At 41.8% G+C, this 20,076-nt stretch overlaps 2 pseudogenes across 1 annotated transcript in view; both read left to right on the forward strand.

Moving 5' to 3' along the window:
• LOC144791043 (cytochrome P450 2J2-like) overlaps nucleotides 1-20,076 on the forward strand; it is a 155,355-nt pseudogene that overhangs the window by 86,803 nt on the left and 48,476 nt on the right. The window lies entirely within an intron of this gene.
• LOC144793282 (U6atac minor spliceosomal RNA) lies at nucleotides 16,054-16,195 on the forward strand (annotated as a pseudogene).

Genomic DNA, 20,076 nt, shown 5'->3' on the forward strand with positions numbered 1-20,076 from the left:
TATCCAACAATATCATCACTTGTTTGTATTTTCTGCTTCTTTAAATTATTTCTTTTCTCTTGATTTTCTTTCTGCTTTTCAACCATAGTTAATTCTTCAACATGTTTGCGTTTTGAACACACAGCACGTTTTTCATAAATGGGATATTCACCTAAATTTGGAGCATAAAGCCTTCTCAAACGATTATATTCTCTTACACAATTAACATCAGCACTAACCTTGTTCTCATCAAAATCAAGTGAATACAAACCAGACAACATTCTAACATGAGATAATGAAACATATACCATTCCCTCTTTAAACACAGTTCTTCCTACATTTACCAAAGCATTATCTACACTTAAACCTTGAGATTTATGAATGGTTATTGCATATGCTAAACAGAAGGGAAACTGTTTTCTACGAACATACAAGTCTTTTACAAGCAAAAAACATGCAGCAGAACGCGCAATCTGTCTTTCCTCTGTAATCTGATCAAATTTAACTTTCAAGAATTCAATTCCATTTCTATTTTGATATTTCACAAAATCAACAACTTTCCCCGTTGCTCCATTCACTAAACCTTCTTCTACATTCAGATTACGCTTCAAAATTACCCGACAGTTTAAACATACATCTAAATTGTTTTCTAAGCCAGCAGTTTTTGATAGACTTTTCCAAAGAATCCAATTTAGTCTGTGGTTTTTCTGAAAGAACAATTGTTAATCCTTGATGCTCGATTTTATCAATAGCTTCAATGTGAACTATTTCTTGATTTTCCAATTTCATAAGCTCTCTATTAAATGTATAACACTCTTCCACTGTAGGCATTAAGCAAACTATAGACTTGTTTTCTTTAATTTTCTTGTTCATTACTTCTGCTGGTGTGTTTTCATTAGTAAACAAGTTCTTTAGTAGACGACTTTGAAAGGTTTGTTTACCATGTTTGCATAGAACACCAATTCTTACATTTTGCATAATCTTCATCTCTTGCTTGTTGCATATTCTGAGTGGGTTCTTTATATTCAAAATGTAACCACAGATTCACATTTCCAATACTTCCCAAAGATTTCTTAGTGTCTTGTAGAAGAGTTTTAAACACTGGTTCTCCTTTTACACGGGTAAGTTGTAGAAGATCTCCAAATACAATTAAATGTTTTCCTCCAAAGAGAACGTCGTAATCTGTTTTTAATACCTGTTGCATTCTTAAGTGTACAAAAGCAAGCATTAAGTTTGAGACCATGCTCACCTCATCAATAATTAAAAGTTTAATTTTCTTCAGCACTCTTGACACTTCATAAGAAGCTTCTCCGGACAACTTCTGATATTCTAATTTTTTATCATGCTCAACTGGTAACATCAATATTCTATGCAAAGTAACTTCTTTAACATTGTGTGCAGCTAATCAAGTTGGAGCTGTTACCACACAACATAAATGTGAACCAGTAGTTTTTGGAAGGTAACTGGTCAAAACTTTAATTAAAAAACTTTTACCTGTCCCAGCTTTACCACTGATGTACATCAGAAGAGGTTTAAAAGATAAACACACCTTCCTTTTTTCATGCAACAAACCATGTTCTATACGTTCTCTCACTTGCACATATATTTCTTTCTGTTCAACATTTACTTGTTCTTCTACGTTTTCTAATGTAATATTCTTCTCGTGTGCTTGATGCATTGCAATTTTAACTTCAGGCATAGCAATTGCTGCTTCATTTTCCAGAATTGTCTGTTCAAGAGGATCTCGACAACATGGACCACTATTTTGACTATCTTGAGAACTTTCATGAGCTATTTCAGCTGTAATAGTCTTTTCCTGTTCAACTTCATGATTCAACATTTTTAAATATGTAGGGGAAATTCTACATCCAATGCTATCTTTACATGCATTAAAAGATTTTTTGTAACAGTCAAAGTCTCCAAGTAATTCACTTTCGCTACGCCATGGTTTAAACAGTTGCAGAAGTGCTAAATAGTAAAATTCGCGCATATCTGGAGTTTCACAACTAAGTTTCTTGTGGTTTATAAAATTACCGTTTGCATGTTTTACTAAACAACCATTACATCCAACTACTGCAAATTTTCCTTCTTTTAAATTCTGTTTAACATTTCTTTTGAAGCTGTAATGTTGAAGTACTTCATACAGACATAGCTGTTCCAGATGTCGACTCCATTTCGGATAGTATGTGTCCAACATATTCGTTTTAAGAATGTCTGTACTGTCTGGTTCATTTGCTGCTAATTGTTCAATTTCTTCCAATGATTTCAACACTCGATTTCTTTGGCAGGCAAGACCTAAACTTACCCAAATGATTCCTTGTGACTTTGAATATAAACGTGAAGAGCACAAGGGGTCTGAACATTCAAAGGATCCAATTTCTCGGTGGGAAAGCATTTTAAAGCTGTACAATTTTTTGCTAAGGCTTTTCTCTTGTGCAATTTCTTCCCACATTTGTTTCATCTCTGTTTTTTTCCCATTTTGTTATGTAATGTAACATAACATGCAACTGTAATTGAGTTATCTGCAACATACTGCATGTCCATGTTCGCATTCCACATTTTTAAAATGACTGGATTGTAGTCATTGATATACTTTGACACTTCTGTTCTTTTTAAGTTGTAGGTATTCTTTGGAAATTTCCGAGTTATTGTGTGCTTTACAGGAAAAAAAAAGAATTTACTCATCCTTTAGAGATGACTGGACGGGGAAAACTGTTGTAACTTGTGTTTCCCTGCTGCTCAGCTAGTATGTATGATGTGTGGAATGTTAGATGATTGGAATGTTGGTGTGCTGTGAATGTCAGTTGAATGAGGGCTGAGCAGCAGGACAGCTGCTCCTGATGGGGTTATCATCATAACATAATATCTTAATAAAGTAACTTAAAGAACCTACAGTTCCAGCTTCCTTTGATTACTTCATTTGGCGACATTTGGTGATCAATCTGAAGAAGAATCTACGCGTGCAATTTAAATAAGGTACCAAAAGGAAAAGGAGTATTGGACTGGAACAAAGAAAAGAGTGAAACAGTCAAGAGAAATAAAAGTTGAAGAGAGTGTAACTGGACTGCAAAAGAACATCGTTGGAAAAGACCAATTTTGAGGTAAATGACTTTTATCTGGTGAAGTATGCTTGTTTCTAATATTGTCTGGCACAAAAAGGAAGAACCCCATCAGTGACCTTACCATCGGTCGCCCTGATACACAGGTGTGTCAGATAAATGTGATTCAAGAGATTAAATTCAGCTGTGGTCTTTGGTTGTTAAAATTGGCTAGTTCTTCGGGGGCATAAAATCGAGCCTCGGAGAAAAGTGAAAAACATTTGTCAGATGGTGTATGATTCCCGAGTATTTGAGGAATTAAAAAAAAAAAAAAAAAAAAAAAAAAAAAGAGTTCAGGGGCAGGAAATCGAGCCTCTGTGGGACAGTGAAATCGAGTCACGGTGTTGAAAGAATGAAAATTACCAACTGCACTGTGATAGATCGAGACTTTGGGAGTGAAGTGCTTTAATAACAGCAGCTGTGTGGTCTGTTTATCTTCGGTGGAAGAAAAAAAGCGATTAATCGAGTCTGCTGCTACTCTGAGAAAAGTGTAAATTTCAGCAGATGAGTAAGCTGCAGCTGTGATGTTACGTGAAGGGAAATGCGTGTTTGGAAATAGTTGTGAAAGAAGATGAGCGAAGTCACGCTTGAGAAATGCGCTATTGGAAATGTGCTACAAGTACATGTACTTTCATTGCCATCTTTACCATCTTTATTTTTAAACAACGCAGGCAAACTGCGCAATGCGCAACTGTCACTTTCTAAGGTGGAAGGCACGAGGAACACATGCAACCTACCTTTCTGAGTGACTCGATCCCTCTTTGTTCTGCGCTTACTCATTCTATTATGTGCTGACGTCTTCGTGTCTCTCTCAATTACGTGATTACGTGATTGCAGCCATTCGTCTTTTCACAGCAACAATGATGGTTGCCTAGTAACGCGAACGGAGCACGGAGAAGAGAGGCGGCGTGATCTGTTTAATTTTCGTGAGTAAACACCGAAGCAGTTGTTGGTAAGGAGAGGCAGTCCAGGAAGCCCTTTTGATTTTATTTTGACTTGATTTTAGGAGCGCGTTGAGAGCCTGCATGAGTTGAGACAGTCAGGGCTCAGGAGAATAATCGTAGTAATAAGTACTGCAGAGTATTAATCCAACACTGCTCAGGGAAATCAATGTTAAACGGCAAGTTCCACTGATGAAAACTGTTTTGAGGAGCTAAATGGCTCAAGTTACAGGAACTACATAGAGGTCCAAGTCAATGCACTGGAAGTGTCTATTTAAGGAAAGTGCCCTGTTTTTGCGCATGAACTGATTATTTAAAGAAGATGTCCCAGAAACTGCACCAGACGTGACTATATTAGGAAGGATGACTATTTAAGGAAAGTGCCCCGTATCTGCGCATGAAGTGATTATTTAAAGGAAGATGTCCCAGAAACGACAGCAGAAGTGACTATGCCACTGCGCATGAAGTGACTATAAAATGGAATGTGTCCCAGACATTGCACCGGAAAAGTCTTTTATGTGTTTGTGTTGTGTATAGATTGTTATATAGTCTAATTTATGAGTTTGGTGGGTTTGGACGTAAGTTTTGATTTACCAAGAGCTGTACCACACTTGTGGTGTGTGTGTGAGTTGGCGTCAGAGTTGTTAGGCCACTCATTAGCTCATGTTTGTGGGGGCTATGTAGTATATGGTCACCCCTTAGTTGTGTAGTTTGGGTGTTGGTACTAACGTAACAAGAGTTGTTCCACAACTAGTGTTGTGTGTGGGTGTGTCTAGATGTTAGGCGACTCATTAGCTCATGTTTGTGGGGGCTATGTAGTATATGGCCACCCCTTGGTTGTGTAACTATGTGATATGTGGTCACTTGGTTATTTGAGGGCTATGCAGTATATAGTCACTCATTAGTTATTTAGTTTTGGAGTGGTGATTGTTTCACCAAAGAGTTGTTACACAACTGGTGTTGTGTGTGAGTGTCTCTAGATGTTAGACGACTCATTACTCATGTTTGTGGGGGCTATGTAGTATATAGTCACCCTTTAGTTATGTTTGTTCCCAATGGTTATTGCGTGTGAGTTGGCGTCAGGTGGTCGAGCCACTCATTAACACAAGTTGTTTACCGCATATGTCCAGTTTGGGTTTGTTGTGTACACGTGATTTCCCAGCTACGTTGTACTTGTTGTATACATGCTGAGGTATGCTTGGGTGTGTGTGTGGTTTCCCGTAGTATGGATGAGTTGTTGCGTTAAGTTTGTTCCTTTGTGTCATACTTGTTATACTGGTCTGGCCAACTTGTATAATTAGTGGCATAAGGATGTAGGATGAAGATAGTTGTTCATTTCTAGAAGGAAAGCGGATTGTGTTTAAATTAAATTAGTATGTGTTGTCCAATTGTACTTTGGTACATTGTTTTAATATCTTTGACTATGTGTACTAGAGTACATCTTATTGACAACCATTTTTATTGCTTTATGTAATTGTACCCATAACGAAGGGAGATATGTTGTAACTTGTGTTTCCCTGCTGCTCAGCTAGTATGTATGATGTGTGGAATGTTAGATGATTGGAATGTTGGTGTGCTGTGAATGTCAGTTGAATGAGGGCTGAGCAGCAGGACAGCTGCTCCTGATGGGGTTATCATCATAACATAATATCTTAATAAAGTAACTTAAAGAACCTACAGTTCCAGCTTCCTTTGATTACTTCAAAAACCAAACAGACATTTGATGTAAAATGTTCCTTTAGACTTGTATTTTCTTCTGCAATACTTTCCACATTGATGACTTTGGAAAACGTAAAACTTGCTGTCTCAAGTTTCTATCTCCTTCTTCTCTTGAAATCTCACATGTCACATACTGTTCAATGAAAGACAATACTATTTCATCAGAATCATGCCCAAATGTAGGTGCATCCTTGATCCATAGAAGCATATGTATATGAGGTGCACCTCTTGCTTGATACTCCTTTCCCCAAAAGAAATCGGTAACTTCTCCAAGAGGTGGATTCTTTTTCTTGAAGATAAAAGACATCACAGCTTGAAACCTATGATTAAAATATCTGTACACATTTATATTTGAACTCGCTGCTCTTAGAAACTCAAGCAAATCTTCCCATGCATACTCTGCACAGCTAAATGTGACAAACCATATTGGTGTACCTAAGTTCCGTAACATACACTTGAGTTTTCCATGATGACGATACCAATACTCATTTGTTCCACGTTGATATGCCATCAAATTGATTAACTGTGCTTCTAAATTTTCATCTGTTTCTTGAACTTTCTCCACAAATTCTTTCGCAGAAAGAAGTGATTGGTGAACTCCAGTTTTAAGTATGTGGTTCACTGCATACGACAGAGAAGACAGATCACTTTCAAACAAAAGGTGAAATATGTATGGAATGCACTGTCGAAATCTAGGATATTCAGAATAGAATCTTGTTGACCGATATTCTGAAGCTGGAATCCGTACAGGTCAGTCATCATATCGTCCACCTTCTCCAGTAGGAAATAGCTGTGGAAAACAATGAGCTTCCAAGCTTTTCTCCCATACACTCATTGGAGTTCCCTGTGATTTTTTCATTTGAAATAACTCAATGCTGCTTCCTATTACTTCTTTTAAATGCAAAGGACATATTGTGTAATGTTCATAAATCTATTCAGTCCTTGACTTGTCCACTTTCTCTATTTTACCACTTGAAATTTCAGATTCATCTTCTAAACTTATTACCTGTTCATCCAAGTTTACATTTTTGTAATATATATTGTTCTCTCTGAGATATAAGGTAGCCTTTTCAACTTTATTAACATCCACAAATTCTTGCCATATTTACCGACTCTTTGTTGGTACACCATTTATTAAAATAACTACTGCCTCCTTTTCCTCTTTCTCTCCAGCAATAGTTTCAATATTTTTCTTAAAAACCAAAGGTAAGTACACCACTCTTCCTTTCAGCCATCTTTGCAAGTCTGTTGGTGGCAGTTTACCTGTTTTAGGATCCATCCAAATTATAGTTTGAAAAGGATGAACAGATTGAATTAGAACTGATTGAATTAGAACTGACTCATATGTATTCAATTTGGCCAGTTCCTCCGGAATAGCTACTAATTCTAAGTTACTAAGTACTGCTCTAGCAGGCATTTTGTTCTCTTCTAATTTGTTGTAACAATACTTACATATACATTGATCACTACGTAACTTAACTCGACCTTCCACAAACAAGTAAGTTGCACATTCTTCCCACTTACCATTGTTCTCCTTTTCACTTTTCAATTACAAATCAACATTCCTACGTTGACTTTTATAATGAGTACGTCAACAACAAATACAAACATAGGGTCCTATTAGGATGGCAGATTGACCTGCCTCCGCCTCCCACCCCCAAGGTGGAGGGACCATCTACAGGGGCAGCGCCGGTCCCTACGGTGCAATTAGGATGTGACCACCACCCAGGCGGTCACATCCCGTATCTTTAACCTTGTGGCGGGTGCTGCTTGAATATGCTGCTTCACTCTAGACCAAAAAAGACAGATACTGTTTCTTTATCATGTTTCCTTTCCCTGGTATTTGAAATTGAAGTCTGCTTCACCTTACTTGAAAAATTCTTCTCTTTGCTTTGTGTGATGTTTTTTTCATTAAATGTTCGTAATATTTTTTCCACAAATTGACTTGTGCTTTTACTAGAACAAATTGTTTCTGTACTACTTGCAATTTTCTCTAATTGAAGATCTTTCCTTTTGGTCAAATATATATTTTTCTTCTCTTTTCTTTTTTTTCACTTGTTCTAGGCATTTTCAAATTTTAATCCAAACGAAGTAATTTTTTGAAAAACAAAAAATAGATTCAATTATTTTTTACATCTGTTCACTATGTTAAAATAATTACATACAATTACAAAACTTCTACTAACGACTTCCAGACCCAGTGCTGCAACGTGATGGAGCACAACAGGGGAGCAATAGGATGACAAGTAGTGCCATAGAACATACAGCAAGTATTTATTTAATTATTTACATACACCTCTACAATTTATATGTAACTGCACTACCTCGTACTTTTCACCTTTCTGCCGCACCCCACCACCCCACAGAACTCTCTCTGCAACCCACCGTAGACAACTTTATAGATAGAATTTAAAAAAAATGTAATCTATGTACTTAGGATGATATTGTCAACCAAACGGCACACACAACAATTACCATTATTAGCCTAACAATTTTATCTACAACTTCCCAAACATAACACTGCACCCAGGGCTTTAATTGGGGAGGGAGGGGGCGGTGTGTGTGGGGGTCTGAGCACCAGCACTTTATTTTTGGGGGCCTCAAAACAGGTCTTTATGGGGCTCTATTTTCGGGCCTCGCAAAGGTAGTCTGTTTTTTTTCTTTTTATTGCACTGCAGTGAGACTGTGAGAGCATGCACATTGCTCACTACTGAGAAGTGCAGACATCATGCCAGGTGAGTCACATTGTAGGATAAGGGAAATCCTTTAAAGAGAGCCATTTTCTCCAAGGATTTCCCTTCTCTTTTTGCAACGCAGGAGCAACATCATTGTAGGGTGATTAGCAGACAGACCATCAGGCGTACAACGCCCTTTGCCCCGGACTCTCGGAGAGGATGTATGACATCACAACGCATACTTTCACAACGCATGCCATTACGACGCAACTTTTACAACGCATACCATTACAACGCATAGTGCTTTGGGACGCTGGATAGTGAATAGTTTAATTTACTATTCCAACTCCAGTCCCCGTGGATAGTAGGGATGCGTTGTCATGGTTTGCGTTGTAAAAGTTGCGTCGTAATGGCACTGCGTAGTAAAAGTTGCGTTGTAAAGGTTGTCTCCCCTCGGAGACAGCTTACCGGGCGCACACACAGAGCCGCACCCGAGTACTTTACAGGTCTCAAAAGACCATTTTTTTATAAATGAGACTCTGTTCTTTTTCACCCCTTTTTACAGCCCCTACATCCCCACTCTGCCTATTGCTGAAAGAATTAGGCTTCCCTGAAATTTCGCTCTGGTTGCGCCTCTGCGACGACCACAAGCAGGTGAATCCAGCACGACCCTGCTCTGACCCTACACAGTATCTTGTTTTAGTGCTACGAAAACACACGCACGCTTTGCCTGGCTCACTTAGTTCTCACACCCCCTCTTTAATATGAAGATAAAAGCTTTGCAATTCCTTTTATATTCCTATACTGTGCTTCACATGGAAATATAGAACTGCAGGTTCTCACCACCCCAAATTAGCTCTCTGGTATACTCTCTCAAATGTAAGAAGTACAGGTATTCAGTATCTGTGAGTCACAGCCACTTTAAAGCATTGTTCCTATATACAAATGGACAAATTGTTATGTTTCTAAATTAACGGCTTACACTGAAAAGCTCCTTTACATTTCTTTCGCTAGATAATCCTTTGTTTAAAACACCACCAGAGAAGTGTGGAGAACTATGCTCCACAAAGAGCAACTCAAAGCTTTGTTGTTCTTTATACCAAAAATCTGCCTGTCAATGCTTATCGCCAGCCTTTTCGACCTCTTAAGAGGCTGGGCGGATGAGTATAATACGCCGTATTTAGGATCGGGGCGGAGGGTGCACAGAAATAAGGACGTATAGTTGAATAAAGGACAAGTGGATGCATGGCCAGATGGATGAATGGATAGGTAGATGGATGGATGTATCAATGTATGGATGGAAGGATAAATGAATGCATGGACCAGTACTTATAATAGACGGGTGGGCTGATAGATGCTTAAGATTGGTTCTGGGACAGATGTCTCTATGGATATTTAGGCGTATGGCTGCATGGATTGGACAGTGCTTACCATAGGTGAGTGGGCTAATAGATGCTTAAGATAAGTCAGGAACATATGTATGTATGTATGTATATAAGTAGGAATGTATGCATCAATTAAAAGATGGTTAGATGGCGCAGTACAGGATGGATGGATGGTGTGCTTTAATTGGGCTGGGTCTGAGAACCGGCAGTTATTTTCAGGGAGCATCCAAACGATTCTCTATCGAGCTCTATTTTCGTCCCTCGCAAAGATAGTCAAATTCTTTGGTTTTTTTGCGCTGCAGTGACAGCATGCACATCGATGTACGCATGCTAATTTTGCTCACTACTGAGAACTGGAGACAGTATGCTAGGTGAGCCTTGTTGTAGAAGGAAGGGAAATCCTTTAAAGAATGTTTTTTCCATACGTAGGATAATTGGAGGGGATTTTCTGAAGCACACAATGCTACTTATCTTGATTAAGACCACACCCCTACTAGCATAGCCCACACCCTTTTAAGAGGTTTGCCCCCCTTTTAAAGCACCCCCAGTTTATTTTTTCTCACTTAAAACCCTGACTACACCATAGTAACAAAGAAATAGTCTAAGCTTCCAGTGAAATTTACAATGGCACCAAGTTTCATAATTTACCATCAACGCTGGCAGCCTTCTACCACAGTGCAAGAGTGTCTATCAGTACGAAGATTTGTTATCCACAGAAGTGTTGTGTGATTTGTGTATCTGTCTGCTGGAACACTCATCACCAAAAGGTATTAAAACATGGGAATTTGCCAGAAAAACATGTACCATACCATGAAGTGATTCATAAATGGGCCCACTGCCACTACACCACCCTCTTCCCATCCTTCCTTAACCTTAAAAAATCAAAGAAAGAGCCCCAGGAAACCTCGTAGAGCCACTACAGCAATACAGGAACTTAATTTCAACAACTGTCTGCTGGAGCGCTCATCATCAAAGCGTATTAAAACATGCAAATTTGCAGGTAAAACATATACCATGTCATAGTGCACTTTATAAGTGCTCTGAGTGGTACTACTTCACCTTTAGTACCTAGACATCTGCACGTTACTAAATTCTGTATTTTAATCACCAACATACCCACCTCCACCACACCCACCCCGCCCTTGCTTAACCCTACGAAATCAAACGGAAACCCACACCATTGCTAGTAGCGCCACTATACCCATACACAGGGTACATTTTAACAGGTGTCTGCCCGAACGCTTATCACCAAAAAGTATTCAAACATGCAAATTGGCGGGAAAAACATAAACCATCCCATAGCACGGTTTATAAATGAGCCCATTAGCACTAGATTACCTTTACTAGCTACACATGTCCACGTTACAAATGTTGTGTTATAATCAGCAACATACCCACCTCCCCCACCCCCACCCCTGCCCTTGCTTTACCTTACGAAATCAAACAACGAGCCCCAGAACTCCCTTTACCGCCACTATAGCCATACATATTCTTAATGCTCATCAGCAAAAGCTATTAAAACCTGCAATTTTGCAACTAAAACATACACCATACCATAATACTGTTTATAAATAGTCGCAGTACCACTACACCACCTCCACATCCGCCCTTGCTTAACTTTATGCAATAAAAGAAAGAGCCCTAGCAAACATAGAAGCGCCACTATAGCCATACAGAGGCTTAATTTCAACAGATGTCTCCCGAAAAGCTCATCCACAAAACGTATTAAAACATGCAAATTTGCGGGTAAAATATATACCATGCCATAGGGCGCTTTATAAATAGTTGCAGTGGTACTACATCACCTTTAGTAGCTCGACATCTGCACGTTACTAAATTCTGTGTTTTAATCACCAACATTGCCCACCTCCCCGACACCCACCCCCGCCATTGTTTAACCATACGAAATCAAACAGAAACACCCACCATTCCCAGTAGCGCCACTATATCCATAGACAGGGTTAATTTTAACAAGTGTCTGCCAGAACACTTATCAGCAAATAAGTAATCAAACATGCAAATTGGCGGGTAAAACATAAAACATCCCATAGCATGGTTTATAAATGGGGCCAGTGTAATTACACCACCTTTACTAGCTAGACATCTATATGTTACTGAAGTCGTTTAAACACTCTGTAGAGTGAATAGCAGGGGATGGGGAGAGTAAACAAAGTTGTAATTCCCAAAGTTTTGATATGCCGTCCCCATACTGTATCTATATATTAAAGACATTAAATGGAATGAAAAAATTGACGGGTGTTTCAAAAGGGACAGTGAAGCTGAGCATCGGTAAAACCCCAGACCACTTCAACACCGACATATATCCAGCACAGGGACACAGCCTGAAAATAGGATCACTTATATTCACATGTACTTTACTAATGTCAACAAAGTCATACAGAAAATATACCACACATGTTCATTTCTTGTTTATTTCTCACACATTTATAAAACATCCCTTCTATAGAAGCATTCCCCAACCACTTCTATTTCATAAGAAAAGACAATCATTAATACGTTTACTACCATATAGTTTAGTATATCTACCTTTTTATTATTCACTAGTCCGAAACTACTAAAACTATTAACTATACCCAAATGCAAACCAGATACCATGTTCATATTATATCGCAACCTATGATCAAATGATTCAAACTATGCGTGCATATAAAAGGAACAGATCACTTTTACTATCTTCATCTCCTCTCCATGTAATCTCCAAACACTGTAGACGGCCTCACAGTACAACAACCTACCTCGACTTACATTCAAATCTACCTCTCAGTGTAAAAAATGAGACCACAACCTGCCCACATAACATTTCTGGGTTTCGTTTTATCGCTTTTAACTTAATAACACATTAATCTCCTACCCCCCCACCCCCACCCCCACCCCACTATTTCCACAAACAGTATAATTTGCGAACATGGGACATTTTCTTTATCTCGCCCGAATACATTAGCAAACCCAAATTAACGCTGTACCTCATTTTCAAAACCATACAGTCCTTTAAAGATGACAAACTACACTTCTTCTTTGTGAAAAATTCCTAAACATAAAAAAAGTACTTATTTAACAACAGGTCAAACTTTGTGCATTATTTATAACCAATATGAAACACCACACTTTAGTAACTTTCAAACTTTCAAACTTTTACACATCACCTCAAATACTTAATCACTACTACAGAACACATAACACACCTTGTTCATTTCTACCTCACCTTTGTAGTTGGTATGCAGATTGCAAATATCACACACGCATGGATTTCTTTCTTTGTCACACACTACATGTAAAGCACCGCTTTCATCAAGAATGGAACGAGTAATGCCACAATTTCTCTGTCGCCCCACACATAATTACATGTAAAGAACAAATCAGAATACTTCTTTCCTTCAACGACATTCCAAAACTTATCCCCATTGGTTAATATAGAATTTTCCATACGAAAAGATACTTAATATTCCACGCCACATACAGTTCAGAAGTTCAACCTTTTTTATCACCAGACTTTCTGGAACATTCTACGACTCATTTAACGGCACATGCAGGTCAAAAGTTCACAATAGGGATCAGTAGTTCATCAGCTTTATCCCCAACTCCAGCAGCACCTCAGCTTAAGCCCCCAATGCCATCAGACCCATAGGAGTCAGTGCTTTCCACTTTACAAATACCAAATTCATTTGATACACACAAATTTACCTTTGCACTTCCTGTATAACACCCCCTAAGCACCATACACAAGTTACAATGTTCGAAACAAAAGTTCCTCCGAGTAGGTATAACTACATGCTGACACTACTTGGACAGATGTGGCACAGCAGCCAGAAAACATGACTTCACAGCACATGACACACAGTTTGGGCTCACGCTTTCCTCCCGGCAGCAGCTCTGCTTAGCAGCATGAGACTCTAGACAGTACCCCACATATTTTCCATACCCCAGAACGTTCAGACCAGTATGGGTCAGTAGTTTGGCCTAGTAGGTATAAACCCATGCTTACACTACTTCACCAGATGTAGTACAGCGCCCACGGCACATGACTTCACAGCATAAGACACACAATTTGGGCTCACGCTTTAATCCCCGAGTCCAGCACCAGCTCACCTTACCAGCATCAGACTCTATGCAATACCTCACTAAATTTCCATAGCCCAGAACTTTCACACTGGTAGGGGTGAATACTTTGCTTCGCACCCCCTCTATAGCACACCCTAAACACCCCACAGAGGTTACAGTGCTCCTCCCCTCCTCTTTCCTACTTTTTTAGCCCTTTTTCCCCCTTACTCGCTTCAACTGAATAACAAAATGGCGGGCAACACTTCCTAGTTGCAAAAGCTCACAGCCAATAAGCAGCAAGCTGGTGCTCGTAACGCCTCAGCCAATCAGATGGCAGACTTCCCAAATATCGATATCTGTAAATTTCAATATTTCTCAAAAACTACTGAACGGACTTACACCAAATAAACAAAAGTGTGCTTTCTAGACCAAGACCCTTCTCCCTGCCAAATTTGGGGTAATTCCGTCACCTGTTCAACCTGTAGCCTTGTTTGAAGATTCCTATGGAAACACGTTTTGGACCCCCTTTTTTCTCAGCCACCCTTGATGAATCACCCCCAAACTTTCAAGACAGGAGCTGATATGAACAAAAAATTTGTTTTGAAACTTCCATGAAGATTCATCAAACGACGCCAAAGTTATAAGCAATACAAAAAATGCTCTTCCTATGGAAACTAGGTCCTAACTATAACTACCTACTGGCGACTGCCAGTAGTTAATATATATATACACTAGCAGCCCGTCCTGACGTTGTCAGGGTATGAAATAAATTGTGTGTAATGTGTGTATTTGGCAAGGGCAATTTATTTTAAAATCTTGCGGTAGACAACATTTTTTGTTTCATTAGAATAGGGATGGGGCAGGGCCAGCTGCAGCCCTGGTTGATGTTAGCAGGGGCGTGTAATTGGTGTAGTGATCCGCCGCCTGAGCCCGGCTACAGCCCTGGTTGATGTTAGCAGGCGTGTAATGTCGTTGAAGGAGAGAGTTATCAGCCGCGGGTAAATCCGTTTAATGAGAGAGTTCAGTGACAGCGAGTGGGAGAGGCTGCAGTAATTGTCCCCGCAGACTCGCTCATTTGCGTGTTCCCCCGCTTGAGGACCAGCTGCAGCCCTGGTTGATGTTATCAGGCGCGTGTAATTAGTGTACTGATCCGCCGCCTGAGCCCGGCTAGAGCCCTGGTTGATGGTAGCAGGCGCGTCTAATTTTCTTGAATGAGAGAGTTCAGTAACGGCGCGCAGGAGAGGCTGCAGTAATGTTACTTACCAGGCCTCCAGCTGAACACGTTTGTCATGCCCCCAGCACACGGCCACAGCAGACGATCTTCTGATTAAAGTACGACCCACATGGCATGAAGGGAGGCACGTAGCACACACCCCCAGCGTTTTTCATGCCCCAAGCGTGCCCCTTGATGCGGCGCAATTGCGTTCACATGGCATGAAGGCCGGACACACGCCCCCAGCGTTTCTCATGCCCCCGACGTGTCACGCCCCCAGCATGCCCCTTGATGCTGCGCAGCAACGTAATTAATGCTTGCATGTACGACTCACATGGAATGAAGGGCAGACACACGCCCCCAGCGTTTGTCACGCCCCCAGCATTTGTCACACCCCCAGCACACGCCCACAGCCCACGATGTGATGGCCGTACCACACGCCCCCAGCGTTAGTCACGCCCCCAGCCCACGCCCACAGCACAACGCAGACATGCCCACAAGGGACTACTTTGCTGGCACGGTTCTTTTACCTTTTAAATGTATATGGTGTCCTATGGTACAATTGTATGTCTTGCACTGTATGATTGTGATGAACACCACTTTTTCTTGAAAAGTTAATAAAAACAATAATAAAAAAAAAATTATATGGTGGCCGTCTGCATAGCCTATGTCATTCTGCTGCAACTTCCCTTTCCAACGCTGTATTGGATGTTGTGATTGGTGCTGTGGTTACTGAGATTACCTGCCTCAAAGGTTTGGGCTCTCTCTTTATAATATTAGTATGGATATATATGTATGTGTATATTTGTATTAACTGAAGACACCAAAGGTTACAGGGATGTAACAGTTAGGTTTAGAATTTACACACACAAAACCATAGAAATCCAGCAGTTATAGTTATCGCAAGTAACTCCTTGTGCCCTAAGGTAACTATTAATCTTGCTCTTGCCATGTACAGTTTACTCAGCGATAGTTTCACTGCAAGTGTTGTATGAAAAGAGAGAAGGTTAGCACCACCCTTGAGAAGGATGGAAGAGGTCCTAGTGGCCTTTACAACACATATACGGTTAAGGCACTGCCACTTACTTACTTCAGTGCAAATGTTGCAGTGAAATTATCAATTATGTCATAAAAGATGTCATGAGCGATGTAATTAGCAGTGCATGGTGAATACGTGAGTTTTAGTTACCTAAGGGCACAAGTTACAGTTGAGATAACGATAATGCATTTCTGTGGTTTTGTGGGTGTAAAATCTGAATCTAGCTGTAACGTCCCTGTAATCTTTGTTTTTTTTCTGCACATTTCTACGTTTAAAAAAATTCTATTTCTATACCACCCCTGCAACATTTCCTTTCTTCAGTAAATTCCTATGTTTTGTTAATGCTATTTACTAACTATAACGTCCTTATAACCTATGTTTTTTTGTGAATCTTACTGTTTTTGTTTATATAAATTGCACTACAATTTGACCCATAAGTTTGATTTACTAATATACATTTTTGCAAGCTTATTAATACATTGTATTTTGCTATCCTATATCTCTTCAGGAAGGCGTGTATCCATCAACACTTGTCTAGGCCTACCATCCAACAAATGTTCCAGTTAACACCGTAAGTGCTCATGACGAGCTCAGCTTGTCATGAGGCACGGTGCTCAGGTGCTCATGACGAGCTGAGCTCGTCATGAGCCGTGGAACGCTCACACGCAGGGATAATTCCACTGCTGTGCTGAACGGTTCACGGAAACGGGTGTGGTCATGACGAGCTCAGCTCGTCATGAGCACACGAGCACCGTGCCTCATGACGAACTGAGCTCGTCATGAGCACAGGGGTGCTGTACGTGGCCCCGCCCCCCAGCACAGCAGGGGAATTACACCCACTGCAAAGGGGTTAAGGACCTTCAACGTTTGTACTGTCATGGCAATAGAACATTATGCACCTACTACATATGCCCCCGAGGCCAGTTAGCGCCTCATAATGGTTCCCCAGTCTGTGTAACCGTGTGTAATCCTGCGTGACTCTATTGGTTCCCTCGTGACGACAACATCTAGAAAGAAATTAACAAACCCTTCCCTCCTCTCCTCCCACAGGCAGTAGTATAAATTGGAATTCAGATCTCCTGTTCCCCACACCAAGCGATACATACCACCCCAAACCACCCTCCCTTCCTCCCTCCCTTAGACGTTCCAAACTCAGTATATTTTGCTTAGGGTGTTGTCCCAAGCCTTCATTGTCTAGTATAGCCAAAATTGTGTCTATTAAATGCTGTGCAAGAGAGTCGGTGACGCCGGGGTGCGAGATTCCTCTCAAGCTTCCCCGACAACCCTGGTCTCTAGTGGGGGCATTGCTGCTTCTACAGCCGCCCACGATCCCAGCCGAACAATTGCGTCATCTGACCCCCAGCCTGTAACGATTAGATATTGAGAATAGGCCACAGAGGAGAAACTCAATGGAGCAGTCAGGGTATCGCCCCCTCAGTCGGAAAATAAAGATTTCCCTTGGACCCATAAGGTAACAGCTTCGATCAGAAATGCCAGTGTCCTCTTATCTGCAGTACAAACAGAACTTATCTCTACATTACAGCAGGTAATGTTCAGTGCATAGAGTTCATTAGTGTCCACTGCCGGGTCCATCGGCCCCCACTCAATGTCTAGAGTCATGGCCACCGAATCCGTTACCACATCTGAGTAGGAGGCATGCAACATGCCGTTGTGCCTGACCGTGACCCAAACCAGGCTCTTTTCTGTGGTTTCTGATGCGTGGATTGTCTCCGGCCTCTCGAGGAAGACAGTGAAGACAGTGTCCTGATGGAATTTGTAGATGGGATCAGGCGTCTCCCATCCGGGGCTCTGGTATCCAGCCAATCACTCACTTCTCCTGCTGAAAAGAAGAACAATGCGCGCTCTTTGCTCTCCACCCTGAACGTCGCCGGGAACATGGGACTATAGTTTTAGTTCAAGTCTCTTAGCTTCCTTTTCACTACAATGAAAGTTTTCTGCTGATCCTGAACCCTTTGGGTATAATCCGGGAATATTGCTATAGAATGTCCCTCAAAGAAAACTTGTTTGCCACTGCAGGAAAGCTGAAGCATAAGGTGCCTATCCCGGAAGTTAAACAGTTTTGCAATAATGGCTTGGGGAGGTGCTCTAGGTCTAGGGGGGTAGCCAGTGCCCTGTGTGCCCGCTCCACACTAAGGAACTTCAACAGTTGTGTGGGAGGCATTTCTCTGGTGATCCAGTCTTCCAAGAAAAGCCCTACATCAGGCCCTTCCGCTTTCTCTGGAAACCCCACAAAACATATGTTCCCTCTTCTGGAGCGACCTTCAGCGTCTTCCGCCCTATCATCAAGCTTAATCACCTGACCCTTCAACTCCACCAATGTTTCACCAAGGTACTTTACCTCTTTCTTAAGGGCCTCCATGTCTTTCTCAGTAGTCGTCAACCTGTCAGAGACTTTCCCGAGATCGCATTTTAATAGATTAACATCTATGGCCACAGCGTCGATCTTCTTAATCATACTGTCTCTAGTGGATTGGCCGGCCCTGATAACATCCATCAACGTTGGAGCATCCCTGGCAGCTTCCTCTACTGTTCCTTTTTCCATTATAGGGTCCTCACTTCGGTTCTCCGGACCATGGAGTAGGGGTTGAGCGTAGTTGGAAATTTTGTTGGATTGTGATTTCGCTGTTTTGTCTTTACCCATACTGTTACGCGAGGTGCAGCAAGGTTGTCTGTATGAGTCTTCTCCACAAGAGGTGTAGCCAGTCTGTGCCACACATCACTAAGATGTATTCCAGGAAGGATCTTGCTCTTCCACACACAAAGTATCACTCTCCCAAGTCGTGTTGGCAGGACACCAACCAGGTCAAAAACCTTCTGCTCTCCGTAGCTCTGAAGCGAGAGTCCCGCAGTCACTCCACTCCTTCGTCGTCCTTGGCGAGTTCAAACAGGCTGTCTATTACCTTCCACATAGGTTGCCCCAGAGGACCCCACCAAGACCCTCGTAATGCCTCCAAATCACAAGGATGGGACCTTGGATCATCTCTTATGCTGTCCTTCCTCCACCAGGAACCACACGCTTCAGGCTGCTCTCCTCTCTGTCATCATAGCGCCTCAATTATTTGCTGCCCTGGAATTGCCCTTTGCTAGGGTGCATCAGTCCTCCAATCTGTACCACACGATTCTCACCACCTGTAACATCCGTCAGTGTGTTCCCCCAGTGATGTTCTTAGCATCTCCTTTTTGGACTATGCAGATCACATTAGCTCAGTCTCATTCGGGGGTTTTGCCATGTACCCAGTGTAACTCGCCTCCGCTGTCAAGATTTATTATGCTCACCAAAGCTTGCTGAAGTGGGAAAATGCAGTTTACCACCATCCCTCAGCACAGCCAAGCAAAGTCTGGTGCAGGATATTGCCGAGGGAGTCAAATTAGTACCCACTGGGATTGTTATATAGCTGCGTGAGATCCGGTTGGATCCATGCACCTGCCTTTGCCTCTTCATCTCCCCGGCCTCTGCTCAGGGGATCTACTCACCAGGCAGGTATGTCTTAGGCCGAGGCAGAGTCCCCCTTCCACCCGGGGTCTCGGACGGGGTTGCACCACCACCCAGACTCGCATGGGGGGATCTCACCATCTACACACGCCGGGTTTGTTTCACTCCACACCAGGCTTTGGTGTTCAGATTCGGCGCCTCGCCCGACAGCTCCGTACAGGGGCAGGATCAGGAGGACTCCACCACGTCTCAGCGCAGGGCTCCTCCTCTGGGCCTCAGTGGCCCACTGTGGACTTAGCTTCTGCTACCGCACAGCCCCAGGATCGAGACCATCACCTCGGAGCCCCGGACTCACTCTCCTCACCTCGGCAGTTCCCAGGGACGAGTATCAGGGGCACCTGGGCACTCGACCCTCCTCTCCAGGTCTGCGTCTCGGGTTTCTTCAGGACAAGATGGTGCCACTGCTCAGTCCGTACAGTCCCGCTACTCTGGGAGATGCTGAGTTATAGTTACC

The sequence above is a fragment of the Lissotriton helveticus genome, chromosome 11 (assembly GCF_964261635.1).
Source record: "Lissotriton helveticus chromosome 11, aLisHel1.1, whole genome shotgun sequence".
Lineage (NCBI taxonomy): Eukaryota > Metazoa > Chordata > Amphibia > Caudata > Salamandridae > Lissotriton > Lissotriton helveticus.